Raw genomic sequence first — 19,461 nt, forward strand, 5'->3', positions numbered from 1 at the left:
TGCGCAATAAGATATATTGCCCAGCACCATTAAGTTACATTTATCTTCCAAGTCATTGTATATTCCTTTTGTAAGACCTTCTGGAGGCCATTTGGTACAACCACCATAGCATACAGCCATATCAGTCAAAGCAGCCTCTCTGATAAATGCCTGTTGCTTTTAGAAAACTAGATTTTTAATTGGATCCACCTGACTGGAGGACCATACAACATGTTTATAAGTTGTGTCTGATGTGTTGACTTTGGGGCTGTTTACACCTACATGTCACACAATGACACGGAAATGAAACGGGTTGTATCTGCTACTTTTCTCTTTCGTATAGCCCGTTCGTTCACACGAGGCCGTAACGGAACCGCGTAAACGGACCCCTAAAACGATAACGGGTCCCAAGGTGGATAGATCTGCGGACAGAACGCTCTGGGGGGCCAAACGGCTCAGTGTGTACTCCCTATACAATCATTTCCTGATAACGATGAAGCTATAGCCCCGCCTCTCCCCACCTCTGCTGCTCACTGCTGTAGCATGGTCAGTAGCTACTGTCAGTAGCTACCGCTACTGCTACTGACCATGCTACAGATTGTAGTGCAAAATCTACAGCTCCTCTACCACAACCATCTGTAACAAGTGGACATGGAGAATTACATGAACTACATGTTGCTAAATCCACCACGGAGAATAAACAGAAGGGCAACCAGGCAACCATGGCAACAATGCTCGGGGGTCTTCTTCGCTGCTTTTGGTGTATTTTGTGGCGGAAGTACAGCGCCACTTACAGGCCCGGCATATGTACTAGAGCGTCTCCAGCGGGTCGAGCGGTCTCGTGTGAATGGACACGTTTATTGAGCCGTATCCGTGTGAACGGAAGACTTTTTTTATATCGAATTCGGTTCGTTTGCGTTTCGCTTGCGTTTGCGTTCCCGTGTAAATGGGGCCTAATTCACCAACTGTCACACTGGCACTTCCATAGCCTGGCCCCCCTGCAGCTAGCTTTTATAATGCTAATGTCATGGATTGAGATTGGATTGGCATTTTATTTTGGTCAGCTCAAGCATCCCTATAGTAATGCTACACTAGACAGACACTGCATTGCTGTAGCAGCTCAATTAAAAAGCCCAAACTCCATTGATGGAGAATAAATGAGGCGGATCCAAGCTGCCTCTCATTTATATGACAAGACTAAAGAGGCTGTTCCCTGCAGGCAAAGCACTTTTAGCTTCCCACTCTAAAAGCTGGCTAATTGACTAAAGGTCTGTCTAACTAGTTCAGAACACATTTAGTGTGAAATACACATTCACCCCAGCAATAGAAGAGTATAGTGTACGAGGTGTAATGGTTTGTGTTTGTTCGTATCTCTATCAGTTTGAAAATGTATTTCTTTCTTAGATAGTCTGAACACTTTGCTTGGCATATTACATTTTTGCACTTTTTCTCTTTCTTAAGTGGATATTTAAGGCCCTTTATTTAAGCCCTCATGGAGTATATCCATGATTCTCCACATACATTTTGGGGAATAACAAGACTTAATCTTTGTGTCTTCATCTCTTCCTCTATGCCATGTTAACTCCCTTCCCCGAGTTTGCAGCAGAAGCTTAAAAAACATCATCAATTTATCAGGCGTCCTTTTATTATGCGTGCACATTTTTCCTTTATTCCCTCAGAGAAAATTATACAAATGTTCAGGCTGAGTAGTATTGCACCGTAGACTGACTTTATGTGTAAAACCTCTGGCATCTCAGAAGTTAGTTAATAAAAAGACTCCAGTTTGAATACATAAATAAATATAGATAATAAACACTCACAAAAAACATAGGCAGAGAATAACAAACAATGATCCCCATGCTGTGAGAAATGTAAGCTCAGCGAGTCAAGTGTAGAAGGACATGGTAAAAAATGCTCTGACAAATAAGACAGAATAGCCTGAAATATATATGATGAAGAGAAGAAGAAAAGACAAAGTCCAAGTTGAAGACCACTTATGATGCAATAGTTTTTATTTTTATTTTAAGTTAAAAAGGGGGAGATGCAGTAGATGACATCACCAGCTCTAACCACTGAGCTATCCAGCGGCCCAATGATGCAATAGTTGACTCAAATAAAAGTAATTTGATTTAATTCTATTTCATTGTTATGGTCATCGCGATTATGTCATTTGCAGCAGTGCATCTTGGTCCATGTGTGCATGAATGCGTGTTTGCCCACCCACCGGATATGTCAACATAATGAAGTACAGTCTGATGATGACAAATGGTGCAGAGGAGGAACATAAACAGTATACATATTCCTTACTATTATTCAGGAGATATATACACGAAGGAATATAATATGTGAATTGTCTGTTATCTAATTTGATGCAAATAGCATATGGTATAAGCTTTAAATATGAATTGATTAGCAGATTGACAACTATTTTTATAATTAGTTTATCCTTAAATAAATGTTGTTATGCAAAGATCCCAGGAAAAACTGTTTTCAGCCTCGCTAGAGATCTCTTGGGTATTGGAATTACAATACAAGGCATTTAAAAACATCACGTTGGAAATGTTTTTATTGACAATTAATACATAAATAAATTAGTATCAGACACTTTATAGACAACATTTTTGAAATATTTTCTTACTGTACTGTATAGACAATTATAAAAACATACAGTACAGTTTCTACACTATGTATTTGGAGTTTGTTACTTTCTCTCACTGTAACTTTCTGCAGTTTGTAACAAAGTGTCCTGCTAAGTCTGCAGTCTGTTACATTTTCTTGCCATCAAATATTCTACTTTCCGAGTTTGTGATAGTGCAGGAAATGTGGGGACCTCAGCAATATTGTTTGGCAGATAAGTTTCTAATCTGTTTCTAATGTGTTCAGAGGAAATGAGAGTAAAGTGAAGTCTCAGTTTTCACTTCGCACTTCCTCTCTCTTTGGCTAGCCATGATTATATTAGTGCCGTCCTGTTTCGTTGGCCAGACTGTGGTCACCTGCTGACCCTGTTCTCTCTCTCTCTCTCTCTCTCTCTCTCTCTCTCTCTCTCTCTCTCTCTCTCTCTCTCTCTCCTTCTCTCCTCCCTTCTACATGGGACCATGTTATAAATCACACAGGAGCACAGTCAGCCTAAAACACAGACCATAAATCTCTCCCTCTCAAACAAACAGGAGGTTTTTTGTGAAGCTGGTGGAGCATGAAGCCTCCTCCACTCCATAACAAGTGTCTTTACTTCCTCCTTCAACCAGATTGTTGGAGGAGGACATGAATAGTTTGTGTGCAACAACTCCTCCATAATGTGTTTTTTCTGTGCACAAATGTGAAGATGTTACTATTTGCCTTGTTCCTCAAATGTCTAGTCCGTTAAGAAGGAAGCCTGTCTGTCCGAGGATCCTGCTGTACATGAGCATTGTTTTTCATGTGAATTAGAACCCACTTATGGGAATGGTTTCATGATTGAGCAGAAGAGCAAGGGGACAGGGGCTAGTTATCCACTTTGCTGATGTGGGACCTCGTGTAGGGAGCTGAATACAGCGCAGAGCCATCTCTCACCCTAATACAGCACCACTCTGCGTCCCTAGCCCCTGCAATGAAGACAGATGAAGCTGAATGGCTATGATCAGTGGGAGCGCCGGAGCGGGAATTCATTTGCTTGTGTAAGAGAGAGAGAGGGAGCGAAACAACGAGTGAGAGATAGAGTGTGTGAGTGTGTTCAAGCTGAAGAGCGGCGATAGAGCGGAGCGAGCCGTGCTGTTTTCACAGGCCATTTCCCCCGGGCTTTCTCTGTGCACAGTCGGGGCCGAGAGAGACAAGATAGAGACAACTATTCATGTAGCTTAAACTATTCAAGGTAGCAGATAAAGCAACATAATGACTTCTGGTAAAATCACAAAAACGTAAGTTACAGTAAGCAACAGTTTGTTCTCTTTGGAAATCCTCTCTAAAGCATAGATTAAAACTAAGTGTGGTATATGCCCTGGTGTGGCTCTGGCAATGGTATTCACTTCATAGGTCACTCCAGACTATTTTAACAATATTCAAATGCAACACACTCTCACTCCATAATCGTCCAGGAGCGACGTTTGGTCAGTGTCCGTGGCGTGCAGTTGTGACGCTCCTAGGCTCCTTCAGCTTCATAAAGGGACGCAAATAGCTTTCAACTGATTGCAATGTATTCCCATCTGCGGCGGGATTTGACGCTCATGGAAGCACGGCATTCGTTTGTGTCGGCTGCCCTTAAAGGCAATGAGAACGTCCATTCTCATTGGATAACGGAGAATTGTACACCCGGAAGTAAGTATTCCCCTTACTGTCGATTGATTTTACAGTGATATCTGCACTACTCATCGACTAAAAAACACCAGATTATCCTTGTTAATTACACAACATTGATTGGTTTAAATTGTGTGCAATGCTTTTGTATTTTTCCCCTTCGATTCGGAGAAACAAATATTTTTTCGGAGTAAAGGATGGCAGAAGACACTACACTACCCAGAATCCCCAGCTATCGTTTGGACTACACCATCATGTGCTCTGTTTGACAAACCCCGTGATAGTCCTCAAGCTCTGTGATTGGAGAGTGTGCTCCGAGGGTTACGCCGAGCCTCGAACAGCACTTGAAATGGGATGGAACCACGGCAGACTGTCCAAAACTGGATTTGAACGGGTCTGCAAGCTGGAGACGCTCTGTCAGAGCCATACATTGTATAATTGATGCTTTCAGTTTTCAGTTGAATTAATTCAATCCAAGACAATGGAACACTCACAAGATGTCACCAAAATCCCACTGTCCCTTTAAAATCTTTCAGAAAATGATATAAGTGTATCGAATTATATCGAATCGTATCGAATCGTATCGTTGGCTGAATATCGTGATATATATCGTATCGTTGGCTGAATATCGTGTATCGTATCGTGAGATTAGTGTATCGCCACAGCCCTAGTCACAACTGCCCGCCACGGACACTGACCAAACGTCGCTCCTGGACGATTATGGAGTGAGAGTGTGTTGTCAAATGGGTTTCACGACATCTTTTACAGACATGCATGGTCCCCAGAGGGCTTAGTTTGCTGTTTTTGGTATTCTGCTGATTATTTCTCTAGTAGCCTACCGGCAGCAGTGGTGTCATTAATTTAGTAAAATATCTGACTGATGGATTGGCCACTAATTTCGAATGCTGAACCAAATATTATTTTTAACGTAAATGTAAATCATTTTTGATATGTTCAAATGAAACTTCTAATGTCTAATCATATCTTATGACAGAATCATACATTTGAATGCAGTGATTCATTTGGTTGAATTAACTAAGTATTTTTTCTATTGAATCAAATCTCTCCAATAAAACAAACTTTTAATTATATTTTACTTACTACAGCGCTCTGCAGTCATTGGAAATGTTAACATCACACAATACATATCAATAATCATATTTGTTATCTTTATCTACAAATTAAACAGAATAGACATGCAGGGAAAAGAGAGCTTCAAATGATTCGATACAGCCCCCTTCATTCAATTATTCCCAGAGGCTTTAAATCTAGCGCTACCCACGAGTTTACATTATAGTTTGGGATTACTTTAAGCAGGCATGTCAAACACAGGACAAATTGTAATAACTATCCCCTTAACTCTTTCTTTAGTGGTGGCACACACACACTGTCTCTACCTCATGATGGTTTTTGCACAGGTTGAGTCAACATCATCCGTAATCATCATCCTTTTATTTTGCCGATTCATACAAGGAGTAAAACGTGATTTAATAATGACATTGTGGTCTGTATGATCATGCTGCCTGCTTAAGCACAGCGAGGATCTTTTATCAGTCTCTCTCACCACTATCAAACCCTATAATCCTCCTTGTAAATGCAACGTAATGCACTTGAATTATAATGAGTCTGATTGTTGCTCTAAGCTCTTTTATAAATGCAGGCTGAGGCCTTGGCAAAGATTCACACAGGCCATCTGGGTACATGTGAGGTGCCGCTGGTGACACTTTACCAGGCTCACTCATTAACAACACATTTCATTACTAGTTAAGTATTGATCTAATTAATTATATTGGTATATCTGGTTGACAAAAGAAAAACTTGCATCAAAAGAAAAGAAAAAGAAAGGCACCTAATTGTCCAGTAAAATGTTGTTTGAAAAATAATCCCCATTTATTATCGTCTTATTTCCTTAATAAGGCAGGGAGAGATTATCCGCCTCCTCGCTGGTGTTTGATCTCCCAGAGGAAAAACACGAATGACACAGAAGGTTAGGTAGTTATGCAATAAATTGAATGTCAAATAGGAAGATGCCCTTTTGGAATGCTCCCTCTGCCCCTTTCACCTGAGGGACCTTCGAGAGACGTGAATCTGCTGACTCATTAATGTAAGCAAGAGGATACTGCTTAGTTCACACTCTACGGGATTCAGTGGCTACACACACACTTAAACACCAGCTAGCACACACACACACACATTTCCTGCGAGTAATCCCCCAGCTCTGTCTTTCCAGCCTCAAATCGAATTGAGTCGCTGCCACAGTGAACACCACAAAAAAAACAATTTGTCTCCCAGTTAGCCGGGGAAGTGGTGAACAATCATCAGAGAAGTGTGGCTGGAACATTGGAGAATCTGACACCTCGCTTCTTACACTCTCTCTACACACTGAGAGATGCACTGAGACAAAGCTGGAGGATGCTGGGAATGACAAACACACAGATACAAATATTCACATATTTGCTCACATATGTGCTCGCATGCTCGCTCATACATGCACATACAGTGAATGTCGGGTGGTGTGAAGACAAAGCCATCAGCCCTCTCAAAAGATAAGATGCTTCAGTGTAATTGCTAAATGTTAAAGACAACAAAACTTAGTTTGGCAGCAATCCACTCCACAACCACCCCATCCCCCACTCTCAAAGCGCAGGCATGCCAGCATGAGTGTATTTAAATAGTATTTTGGATAAGCCCCCCTGACTGATTGGTGTGGGTGTGTGGGTAACAGTCAGAACATCTTCAAAGACTCATTGTTCCGTGATGAGGTGGGCATGAAAACAAATCCCCGGAGCGAGGAGTATCACCCTTTGTGTTTCATCCACGTACATATACATGTTCTATAGAACTATGAAAGCTATGCTGTTGTGTAATCATGTGTGTATTGAAGCTGTCAGAGACTTCAGCTGGCTGCAAAGACACGCTCTATACATAGACGCCCCTTTCTGTTCCTCCTGCACTCGGCCTACACACTCTGACTCACCAACAGCCCGACGCTCATTCTCCATCAGAGGAAGCTTTAGCATTTAAGTGGCATGTTTCTTTTCCTCTTTTTTGTAACTTTTAAAACATGCTGTTCGTGGAAGTAACCGGCGATGTTCTCAGCAATTACTGGCAAATAGGGAAAGTTGTAAAAGAGAATGTCACATTGCTTTTCGTTGTAGTGTTCACTGCAGAGAGGTGGGTGAACGCTGGAGGCTGAGTAAATGACACGAACCAATGCAGTGAACTAAGAAGGATCATAGACTTTTAGTGGAATTTCCTTTTCTATAAGTTAATCTGCATTACAAACCATGTCCTTAGGGTATGTCCATTTTAATAGTAAGTGTGTATGCTTACTTCTCACGGAAGTTTATTTTATTTTTGCAAAGCAATCATAATCTTAGGTTGCACAAATTAAGTTTAAATTGGCTTCCTTAGTACAAAGGCTGGCAAAACAAGCCTGTTCCACTCTGGTCATTGGTTTTCTTACGATCAGCAGGCCAGGCTTAAACGTGATACTATTTATATCATTTTAGATTTAGAATAAAGGAAGCGGTCACTGCTAGCTGCCGTTAACTAACAAACACTTCTGAATACTGCTGCTTTGTTAATTTGTTTGATGCTGTCTTGGCTAGGTCTGAATTATAATGTTTTAATCTCAATGCTACTTCCTGGTTAAATAAAGGTTATATATATTCTGCTATACGGTGGGATTGTCAGACATCGGACATTAGAAAGGTCCAGCAATGTGCAGCACAATCACTGGGTCCATCTTGTCCAATGACAAAATATGTTAATGAACCGATCAAAATGTAGATGCTAAATTAAAACGATTCATTGAGAGGGAAATGCTTGGGCACTCTGAAGGTGATTTATTTGGATGTCACTGCTTCATTATGTTAAAATCTTTTTATATGAGATGGGTTTTTATCACCGCAGTAAACAGTGAGCGTGGGGCGGGTGAGGTGAATATTTAGCCTGAAGGAACATCTTTTATAGCTGTACAACTTGTTCCAGCGTATTCCACATCTTCGCCCACACAATACCGGGTGGAGTACTGTACATGTGTATGAAAACACAACCATATACACACAAAGACACACATCCATCCCACATCCCACGTTTAGAAATGCAGTTTTTAAACCTCTCTGGGACCTCTTTGTACCTGGCAAAAAATCTTATTTTTTCATCCTCCTCTGCTCCTTGTCTTCTTCCTCCATCTTTTCAGTTTATTTTTATATTCCTCACTTCACAACAATGCTTTTTATTTTGTGCCTTCTAAGAATCCCAGGTCTTCTCATTAAGACACAAGTCAGATAAATAACGTCAATATGACCCACAACAGCAGACTGAATATGTTGTGTGTATGTGCTTATGAAGGAATGCACTGCTGTCCTTCACAAGCACATACACACTAGTTGTGTTTTTCATGTGTACATCTCAAAATGTGTTCCTTCAATTAATTCAGAAATTCAGACTTAAATCATGTGTTCACATTAAATAATGTTAGTAATAAATTGATTTCCCCTTCAAAAGTATAATATGTTTGAAATACAGTATAGTTCGGACAATTTACCATATGTAGCATAATATTTTAGTCGAACTAAAAACTATTTCACTTGCATATAAAATGTTCAGTACATTGTATTTTCCTAAATTCACTATATCAGTGTATGTTTTAAAGGGTGAATCTCCTGTTGTAATAATTTCATATAAATGCAGTAAGTAAATGGTAAAATATGTCATTATAAAATGACGCAGAAGTATAAAGTAGCACACCATAAAAAAACAACAGTGCAAAATCTATCTCAAAATTGTACAGGACTACAGTAAACGTAATTAGTTACTGTCCACTATTTGAATAGAGCCTCCATTATGCAATCTCACTGCACAGCTGTATTTGACAAAGGAAAAAAAGCATACAGAAAAGAAGGCAGCTGAAGTGGCCCCTGCTGCATTAAATCAGGGCGGAAGATACAGAGTAGATGGCTAATGGGCGTCCTCTTTGATAGCTGCCAATTTACGGGCATCCAAAAAAGCCTATGAGCTGGTGGGAGGCTCATACTCAGAGATCCTCACTTCCATTAAAGTAATTAGAGGGTAATCAGGATGGGGACACTGCTATCCCCCCTTGTGCCAGCCCCTCACAAAAACCTGTTGCTAGGAAACCCAGCAGAGGGCCCGTGGAAGGACTATCAAAAACAAGTCGGCCTGATAACACATTTCTGCAATCATAGGAGACATCACTGAAAGAGAGGCTGGCAAATACAGACTCTTAATGTGTGGAAGGTGAAAGAGAGCCGACTGCGTGAATGGCTTTCCCCACAGATAGGAATTAGGTTTCTGGGGCTACAAGATAGTATTAAATGCATCATGTACGGGCTGTTACTTAATGCAATCTGGAGTGCATTCATTGCAGTAAGCCTTATGAAAAGCAAGGAAAATGGGAAGAAGCCCAGAATAGTGTCTGACGCATGTTGTGCTTTCTTTGTGTTGAGCGTTGTCAGTGGCATTGTCCATGGTGCCTATGTTTTCATCCCAGTAAGGATGTTGGTAATTATAGAGCAGAGGGCATACGTGGGTTAATTATCACACATAATGAGATGAGTCTTTCTCACACACTTTTCAATCCCTCCGCTGTCTCCCCCCTGTTGCCCTTCCTCTTATCTCACCACCTCTCTCTCTCTATCAGACTATTTGCGCTGCTCCTGTATTTGCCCTCTCTCTCCAACTTGCACTAATTGGTATACATTGGATTTGCTAATTGATGATTATTCTGTCTTTGTGAATTACCCCCAGGGGTGTGGAGTGAAATGTCCTGCAGGCCTGGATGGCGCCTGGCTGTGCTCAGAAGACTCAAGAGTGAGGGCAAGATAGAGAGCAGGAGGTGAGGGAGCGATTCAAATACTCCGAAATTGTCTCCTTGAATAAATTATGCTATAATAAGGGTATGATTCACTCGATCTGCAGCAGCGACACTACATTAGACAACAGCTGCAATGAAAAAATATGTTCACAATTCCATTGAATTGAAGCCGATTCTTCACTTGTTGAAATGGTCATTTGGTCCATAAAACATTCAGGAAAACGGTCAGAAAACATGAAAAAAAAAAAATCCAAGTTTTCTCAAAGTCCAACGTGATGTCTTTTAAAGTCTCCTTTCATCTGTCACCAATCCAGAGTTATTTGATAGGCTGCAAACAGGGCCGTATCCAGGATTTCCTCAATACAGAGGTCCAAACATGTTAGGGGGGTTCGGGGTATACCCCCCGAGATTCTTGGGATTTTCATGATCTAGTTAGGTGCTTTTTAAGTCCTGTGGGGGGTCACAAATTGGATAATATATTGATTTCAAACCAAGTCAGTGGGCTGACAATGTCAGCATAAATAATTTTTGAAAGTGTAATACATAAGAATCAGTTGATTGTTACTATTAATGATCTGGACATGCAGAAGAGGCTAAAATGATCACAAACATTGTCAACATTCATTTTCCATGTCTCTCTCCTTTCCATAACCTGCACCCTCTCTTCCATCTTCTTTAGTCTCTCTGTCTTCTTCCTGTTCATTACTCTCTCTGTCCTCTACTCTTTCTCTTTGTTCAATCTCTCCCTCGTTGTTCACTGTTTGCTCCTCCTCACTTGTCGCTCCTGCCAGTGAATTAAAAGCAATTCAGCAATTTAGTTCATTTCACTTGTTTGTTTGCATTTTCTTTTTTTTAATCTGTTTTGTTTGATTCTCAAAAGAGAACAAAGATGTAAGCAAATTGTGTTTTATACAATTGTATGTTATTATGACATCATAACTGCAATATATGTATGTTGTTTAAAAAGTATGCCTATTGTCTATATTGTAAATGAAGACTAAGTTATAGATAGATAGATGGGGTTATGGTTATTAAGCGTACATTCTTTTGTGTGACTCTAACTTTCCTCCCTGACTTCCATCACTTTCTCTCTCTGCCTGTCCTGTCTCTTCCTTACCAACGCTGAGCTTTGAAGTTATTATATCTGAGTCAGTGTAAAAAGAAAACAATAATGTTATATCTTCAATGTTTTACTCAAATTGAAATGAAAGAAAAGAATTATAACGTGTGTTAAAAGGTAATCCTTCTGACATTGGATGAATGTAATTAACTTTAGCTCTCTAGCTAGTTTATTCACGCAATTTAAACCAAAGTTTAGCCTCTGGAGCTCTCCTCCCTGGAGAACAGAAGCACAAGCAGCCCGCTGGACTCAGATCTCGAGATACCTCATCACTCCTTTGTTGATACCTTTGTTTGTATATACAGTCTATGGTTGATACGTGTCGTCTTCTTCTGTTTGCTTTAATCGAGGCTACGTAGTTATGCGGCGCCCCCATCGGCAGTAAATGGAAGTATTACAAAATACCCCGTTTAGTGCAATTATTTCACAAGTTTTGTTAAATACACAGCTCGGTGACCTCAATGGTGGATACGGCCATGGCTGCAAACAGCTTTGATCGACTAACTAATGCAGCTTTACACAATACCTTAAAGTTGTGTTTTGGAAAAGTTTGAGTGCACCTGTAGCTAAAAGAACAGCAGGGTAGCGGGCATGTGTTGGGGCATGGTGGAGATGACACACACATTCATTCAAGAATACACACAGAACTCAGACAGCACTGTCTGTGAGTCATACTGTGCAGCGCTCTCATCGTTTCTTGCTTTGCATAATGTTCAGTACTCAAAGGATCACAGTCGTACTCCCACTCGATGCCCCTGAAGATTTCTCCGCAGCTGTCCATGACTTGGAGCGCTGCGACAGTGATCTTCATGCAGCAGCAGCCAGTTTTATATAATAATCCACAGATTACGTATACTCTGGTAATGTAAAGGCAGCCACACATGTCATGGTTGACAAGCTATAACCAACATAAGTGGCTCTTTCTACATCCTTTTGCTGAAGTAATGGCTTTAATGGGCAGTATTTTTTTTGCTTGTATGGACATGAACATTGTCAAAATTGCAGGAATTTAAATCAATACTGCATTTGGATTTCCGCTGTCAGGCCCCATGCCTGTTCCCCTCCTCCATGTGTAGGTAGGATCTGTATGGATGTGACTCTGAAACGCTGAGGTGTTTCCCCCGCAGAGTGCACATTTCTGCTTTTCTCCTGCTGTCAGAATTAGTGATCCATATGCTGCTGACTAGAAACTATCAGGATGGCTTCCAGGATGTGCGCAGCCAGAAATGTGCTTTCTGTGGTGAATTTCATGTTCAAAATATTACCCACAATCCCTCACCTTTGACAATGTGTTTTATTTTACTGTCACTGTTGAATCCCTAAAAACCCCCTCCAGGGCAGCAGCTTTACTGGTGAAATATTACAGGAACATTGTGGTGCTGCCTTCTATTTTTTTTCAAAATATCTTATAAATGTGACAGTAGCAATTTTTATTCTACGGGTTTGGCTGCAGCACTACTGTGTTTTTGTGTACATTCAAAGCAGTACATGTGACACCCAGGTCTATAATGGATTATAATAAACATACTTTTAAACATGAGTTTTAACACTATATATAATTATAGACACTCAAATATAGTCGTAGTCCTTTATAATTGTAATCATTGCACATTGGAAAGCATTTTGACATGACATATATTGTAGCATAAAACATCATAATTGCTGGTCACTCACTGATTTTTATTTTATTGCAAGGCTCGTTGTGTTTTATAATTTCCATGGTTGTAACACATTAGGATCTTTTTATAATGCCGTAAAATTAATACATTTCTAAATGATTATGTTAATTGGCATAATATGTAAAAACATGAAAATAATTGTATTATCTTCTATAATTACCAATAAGGTGAAATGCTATAAGCATATTATAATGCTTTATAGTGAATATAGGCTTCATAGAAAGTGCTACCAAACGTTTTGTAATGATTTAAATCGTGTCTCACCAAATTTCTCATGTATTTGTGGCTCCTGATAGTCAGCCGTAGCTTGAAGGCATACTGTGTGTGTTTTTGTTTGTGCGATGCACTCTTTATGGAGGATGATGTAGGGAGTGAAACCAGTGAAGCGTCCTCCTCACGCTGTAACATTCGCTATTTCTGAGCTTCTGAAATAATGTTCATTATCAACCCATAATTAAACATGTCACATACCTGCGGAACAACATAGGTGGACTGCTGTCAAATGTGACAGGGTGCAGCTGTGCATGTGTGTGAGGGTATTTGTGTGTGCATGTACATGCCAAAAAGAGACGGAGTGTGTACAATTATCCAGCCCCTCGTGACTAATCTGACAGTCACACTTGTCCACCTGGTTCTCCCTTCATTATCACTGCAGACGGCCCAGCCTCTCGCCTTGATCTCTTGTCTGCTCACATCACATGTCTGGCTTCCAACAGGGAGGTCTCAATTAGCAATACACAGATATCAAGTTAGCCACATAGAGGGCACCAAAGAAAACTGGGGGAGGATAATTATGCAAAAAAGGGGTCCAGGTGCACAACAACAACCTCTAAGAAACAACATACAGTTGATGCGGTTATGAACAAGACATGAAAATCAAGAGAACATTTTAATTTTGTGAGGAGGCGAAATACTTTCAGAATTATCTTCGAGGGTGACATGAGACCAGACATTTATTCTTTACCAATGTGGTTCAATGATACCACGTTAAAAAAAGAAGCAATAAAACCCATATTCATTGACATTCAATCTTTTATAATCATAACATTTTTGACATACCATTTAATTCAGTGCAATCAGCCATGAGGATTGTAACGAAGGTAACTTTGTTACTATGGACTGACGGCTTCGGGCCTTGTAATATAGCACATGTGGGTTTGCACTTTATGAAACAACTTCCCTTTTGCTCAGAAATGTCACTCAGCACTTTAGTGAACAGTTTGCACTTTATTAGCGTGATTGCACAGTACAGTTTGGCTTTGCACATTTTTACATAATTTATACTAATTATTGAGGTAGTATTTATTAAATGATTAAACCGTATTAATTGGAATGTCGTCTGGCAGATGCTGGTCGAGAGCGCCGAAAGTGTTTATGCTGGTGTTTATGTTTATGTTTATTAAGGATCCCAATTATCTTTTGCTCTCGACAAAAGCTACTCTTCCTGGGGTCCGACACTTAAAACAATACAACAATAATAATGGGGGTGAGAATGACAGCAGTTGAGATTAATCAGGGTGCAAATAATATGGTTGAGCGTATGTCATGACGTTAAGTTGCATTAATTGTACAAGTGTTCCCCCTCCCGTCTTGTCTGTTACTGGTGATTGTGGTCACCTGGTGCCCTGTGTTGTCTCCTCCCCCCTCACCTGTGTCTTGTAATTTGATTAGTCTGTGTGTATTTAGGTTCTGTTTGCTTGTTAGTGTGTGTGTGAGATCCTTGTGGCTGCTGACTGTGTTCAGGTGGACAGCAATATTGAGGCTGTGAATCATGTGCCCATGATTTGAATAAATGCCCACACCGGGTTGTATTTGGGACGTTCTGCCTCCTTGCTTGGTCGGGCCGCTCAACGGTCAGCTTCACAAGGATATACCATTAGAACAGCAAGAATCCTGCTAGTACATTATCTTTTAATAATCTTGATCGTTTTAAATGCTACATACAGAAATTAGAAGTGTGATTTTTATGTTTTTATTTCATTAGTCAAGGTGTAGTAAAAACCGGTGAGTTTTCAGTCTAGCTACAGAAGATGCTTTATAAAGGCTGAATACAGTATATTGAAATCACTTTCTAAACTTACCAGACTGTTGTACCTGTTCTATAACATTCCTCCTTCCTCTTACCATTATATCAACATTTCTGATTATTATTATTATTATTTTTAAATCATATTCTCTGGATATTTAGATGAAAGTGCCAATTGTAAACCCTACAATATCTGGTCATATCACGTGTGTAATGTGTTGTGATAAAAAGCATAAACTGATTTTAACCTGTTTATTGTGATTTCAGAAATGAATGGTTCTGTACACTGTGTCAAACATAAAGCTTATTTAAATGCTGTGTTTGTTAACAGAGCCTGAGAGTCCATTTTATTTATATTTTTGGTTGTGTTGTAGGGACTACTGCTGCTCTGCTCTGGCCTTGTGAGACATCTTCACAGTGAGGTAACTCCCGGGAAACTGATCGGCTCCACTGAATCTGATTACTTTGAGTGTGTGTGTGTTTGAGTTGTGTGGGTGCATTTTGTGGGTAAAGTCCGATGAGGTAATGTCACACTCCATTATTCTCAGATAGCTCTCATAGGTGTGCATGTGTGTGCACATGCGTATATATGTGTGTGTATGTGACTGGTCTCCATGGAGAGCCTGTCAGGATGGACCGGAGTTTGGTGCTAACGGAGCATGGGATCAGAGACTCAGCGCTGTTTAGCTAAGTGAAATGAAGTAAGGAGAAGAGAGGGACGGGGAGTATGTTTGAGGCCACATCTTCTCTAAAGGTCTCTGTCACATTAGAGAAGCTCCACTGTCTCCCGGCCCTGTAAAGGTAAACCTCATTCGAAGGTACTATCAAGGCTGGCTTTCAATACCAAAGTCATATCCTGTAAGAGAAAGCTTTGTGTTATTTTGCAGCAGGTGAAATGGGTACAAATATTACATTATTACCTATGTTGGATTATTTTTGTTATGTCTGTGTCAGATATAATATAACAAGGAGGGGGGGTTGTTAAAATCTAGTAAAGTTTGATCAGACAGTCAGAACGGATCTGAACAGAAAGAGTAGGTTTGAACAGGAGCGATATCATAACAAAGATAGCAGGTGTTTAGCATTACACAGGTTCATACATGCTCGTGTCAGTTTGAATCAGCTTGTTTTAGAACAGCACATACACCGTCTAGATATGAGTCATTCGTCACACCTGGTTCAGAATGATAAATCCCCAAATGCTTTCAGGAGGGATCCAGTACCTGTAATAATTACTGAAGACACTTAGACAGATTATTAGACACCATAATCGACTCACACGGGATGAAGATGGTGATGAAGATGGTGATGTCAGCGCCACCGTAGGGAAACTGGCTGAAGGATGATGGCATGCGCTCATCATGGCCAAGGCTCAGCATTAGTGTCTGGGAGCCTGATTGGATTGGCGACAAGCACAACGGATGATGTCAGCCATCTCACTTGGCATTGACCCAATTGTGCCATGGGCACTGCTTGTGTGAATGAAGAGTGCTCGTGGCAACACTGTTAGTTAATTCTTAGTGACAAAGAAAAAGCCTGACAGAAGAAAGAGAGAAGAGAACTAAACAAAATGACTACTGGAGAAGTAGCTGCCTTCAGGCTGTTTTTTGACCTGTCCTCATTCTTATTCAATCATAGAATACCTTTGGTAGAGCAGGCAGTCAAGCACTGTGCACATAAGAAGCCGTTATGGCTGAGTGGAGGAATATTGTGATTGTGAATCACAATTCGCCCCTCACAGGCACTGGCCTGCTTTTTAAGGCTCCTAACGCACCAAGCCTGAGAATAAGATTGGTGTTGAGCAGAGTGTGATACACTAGGAGACACTGGTCTCAGTAGGAAACGTAAACGAACATTGTACACGGTTAGTCTGTATCAGTGTCATTTGTCATGGGAAATGTAGGATTGACTGATTCTCACCTACTCCTCCCCTCTCCTATTCACTCACCAATCTGAGGTGACAAAGATGGAGACGGAGTGTTTCTGCCGAGAAAACCCATCTGTCACCCTAGCAACGGGGGAGAGGTATTTTCCAGGGGTACAGGCCTGTCAATCGCGCTAACTCCTGGAGCCTCTGATTGTGAAGTGAGAGGATTGAGAAACATCAATAAGGAGGTAAAGCCAGACAGGAGGAAGAAGTGTATAGAGACCAAATTTGATGTTAGGATAAAGGATTATTAATTGTCAGCCCGCTGTCTATTCATTGTTCTAGGAATGTTTTCAGCGGGAAGTTTTCTTTTGGTTCCCAGAACATTCTTCTGAAAGGTAGGATAACATTCTCTAAAAACATTCTTAAAATGTTTGGTGATAACCTTCCTAAAATGTTTTTGATAACATTGTCAGAACATTATGCCCTACTATTCTTAAAACGTTGTCAGCTGCAAGTTAGATTTTTTTATGTTGCCAGAATGTTATTATTTTAGAGAAGGATAACATGCTTTATGTTTAAAACATTGTGAAAATGTTCTGTGGTAACAATTTACTAAAATATGTTTACATTGTTAGAACATAAAGACATAATATTCCTGTAATTGTTCAACTCAACATTCCTGGGTAAGTGGACTGACCACTGTGGTCATTAGGATGATTTTGATAGTTTACTTAACTATTGGACTATTAACACATGTAAAAGGATAACTCGGAATCAGCTGGTGAAAGTAACATTTGTTTATTAGAAAAGGGGAGCTGGGAGTGGAGGTTGGTTATGGCAGCAGTGGGAAACAGTTGTTCTCATTCATAACACTCCGTTCGATGTCTCACTATGGGATGCGCCTCATCGCGGAGCAAACATAAGCATCAATCTCATTACGCCAATCCTGATTGGCCGGTGATCTTGACGTCAGCGTCAGGGGAAATCACCCCCTATAAGTAGCTTGCGCCACAACGCATGCGTCATTCAAACACCTCTTCTCGCTTCAGACTGAACCCAAAATACTATTTCAGTCGACGGGCGCTAGCCGGCTACTCCTTCTGCTTTGCAGGAAGACGGTAGTACTAACGCCGTTAGTACTTGGAAAAAAATCGACCTCGCCCTTCTCTACGAGAAAGTAAGGTAGGTCCGATTTTTTTCAAGCTAGCAACACACCTGTTGCTAGCTCGCTCCCTCTCTACCGACACCACGGTAGCGAGGAAGTTTTTTCTTTTCTCTTCCCCACGGAGGGGAAAAAGATTAAAAGAGGAGCATACTGCCACACCAGTCAGTATTCTCCGGGATTAAAAGACCCACACCGTCCTTTTCCCCCGGATTAAGGACAAGGTGGTAATACCTTTTTTCCCATCCCACCTGTCGAGAGCGGGCCCTCTCCACGCCACGAGGCGACAAAGATGGACGCCCCTCTCCCTCACACCAGAGGAGTCAGGGACTCGGTGGCTCGACTCGGTGGCTCGACTCTGCGGCTGCGGGTTGAAGATCTCGGGCACAGACACACACCAGGTCTGTTCGTCCTGCCTCGGGCTGGAACACGCCCGAGGCGCTATCGACAACCCCGGCTCATGTGGACATTGTGTCCGCTTCACTGTCAAGAGCCTCCGCCGACGGCTAGCGAGACAAGCTAGTCTGTCGGAACAGGTCCATGTCCATGGACCCGCCGGCCGGCAGTCAAGACACGGGGGCGTCTGTCACAGAGAGCGAACCCCTCTCCGTGTCGGTCTGGGGCTCATTTTCAGCGATGGCCTCAGAACCGGAATCCCGCGCCCTGACAGGCCGGGACCCGGTGACGACAAGACAGCCCCAGCTTTACCAAGCTGGGGCTCCCGGTTAGACCTCACCATGGTCTCACCCGCGGAGGATGTCCTCGAGTTGGACTATGAGGAGGACGAGGAGGGGGACGCCCTGGCGTTCCTCCTGTCCGAGTCGGATGACCAAGAAGAGGACACCTTCATGTCATCGGCCCAGGCTGCAAAGCCTGGAGTGAGGGCTGCTCTCCCGGGCGACAGCACACCAGCTTCGCCCGGTCTGAGCATGGACCTGCAGGCCGTGTGCAAACGCGCTGCGGTCAGACTCAATGTTCCATGGCCTGAAATGGCCAAGGAGACCTCCAGGTCCCACTACGAGGGGAAGCATCTTCCCCAAACAGCGGGCAAAGGGAGGCAACTCCTCCCGGTGTTTCCGGAAATGTTGGATGAAGTGTCGGTCTCGTGGAGAGACCGGCCCTTCAGCAACAAGGTCCCAATCCAGGGTGCCTCCTCCCTGGATTGCGATGGAATGGAGAGGCTCGGCCTGCTCCGCATACCGCATGGAACCGCTGTTCTACCGAAGGTGGGCCCCTCACCGAGCAGGAACCCCACGCTGCCAGCAAAGGCGGACCGCTTTCAGTCCACAATGACTGAAAAGTCCTATAAAGCTGCAGCGCTGTCCGCCAGGGCCCTGAACGTGTCCTCGCTGCTAACCGCCTACCAAGCGGAGCTCTGCGAGGACCTGTTGGGTAGCCCGGGAGCAGCCACTCTGGACGAGATGGCAGCGGTCACGGACATTTGCCTCCGTGTCCAGCGCTGCGCCGTCCAGGCCACGGGCAAAGTCATGGGGATCATGGTGGTGCAGGAAAGA

This window comes from Pseudochaenichthys georgianus, chromosome 10 (genome assembly GCF_902827115.2).
Source record: "Pseudochaenichthys georgianus chromosome 10, fPseGeo1.2, whole genome shotgun sequence".
NCBI lineage: Eukaryota > Metazoa > Chordata > Actinopteri > Perciformes > Channichthyidae > Pseudochaenichthys > Pseudochaenichthys georgianus.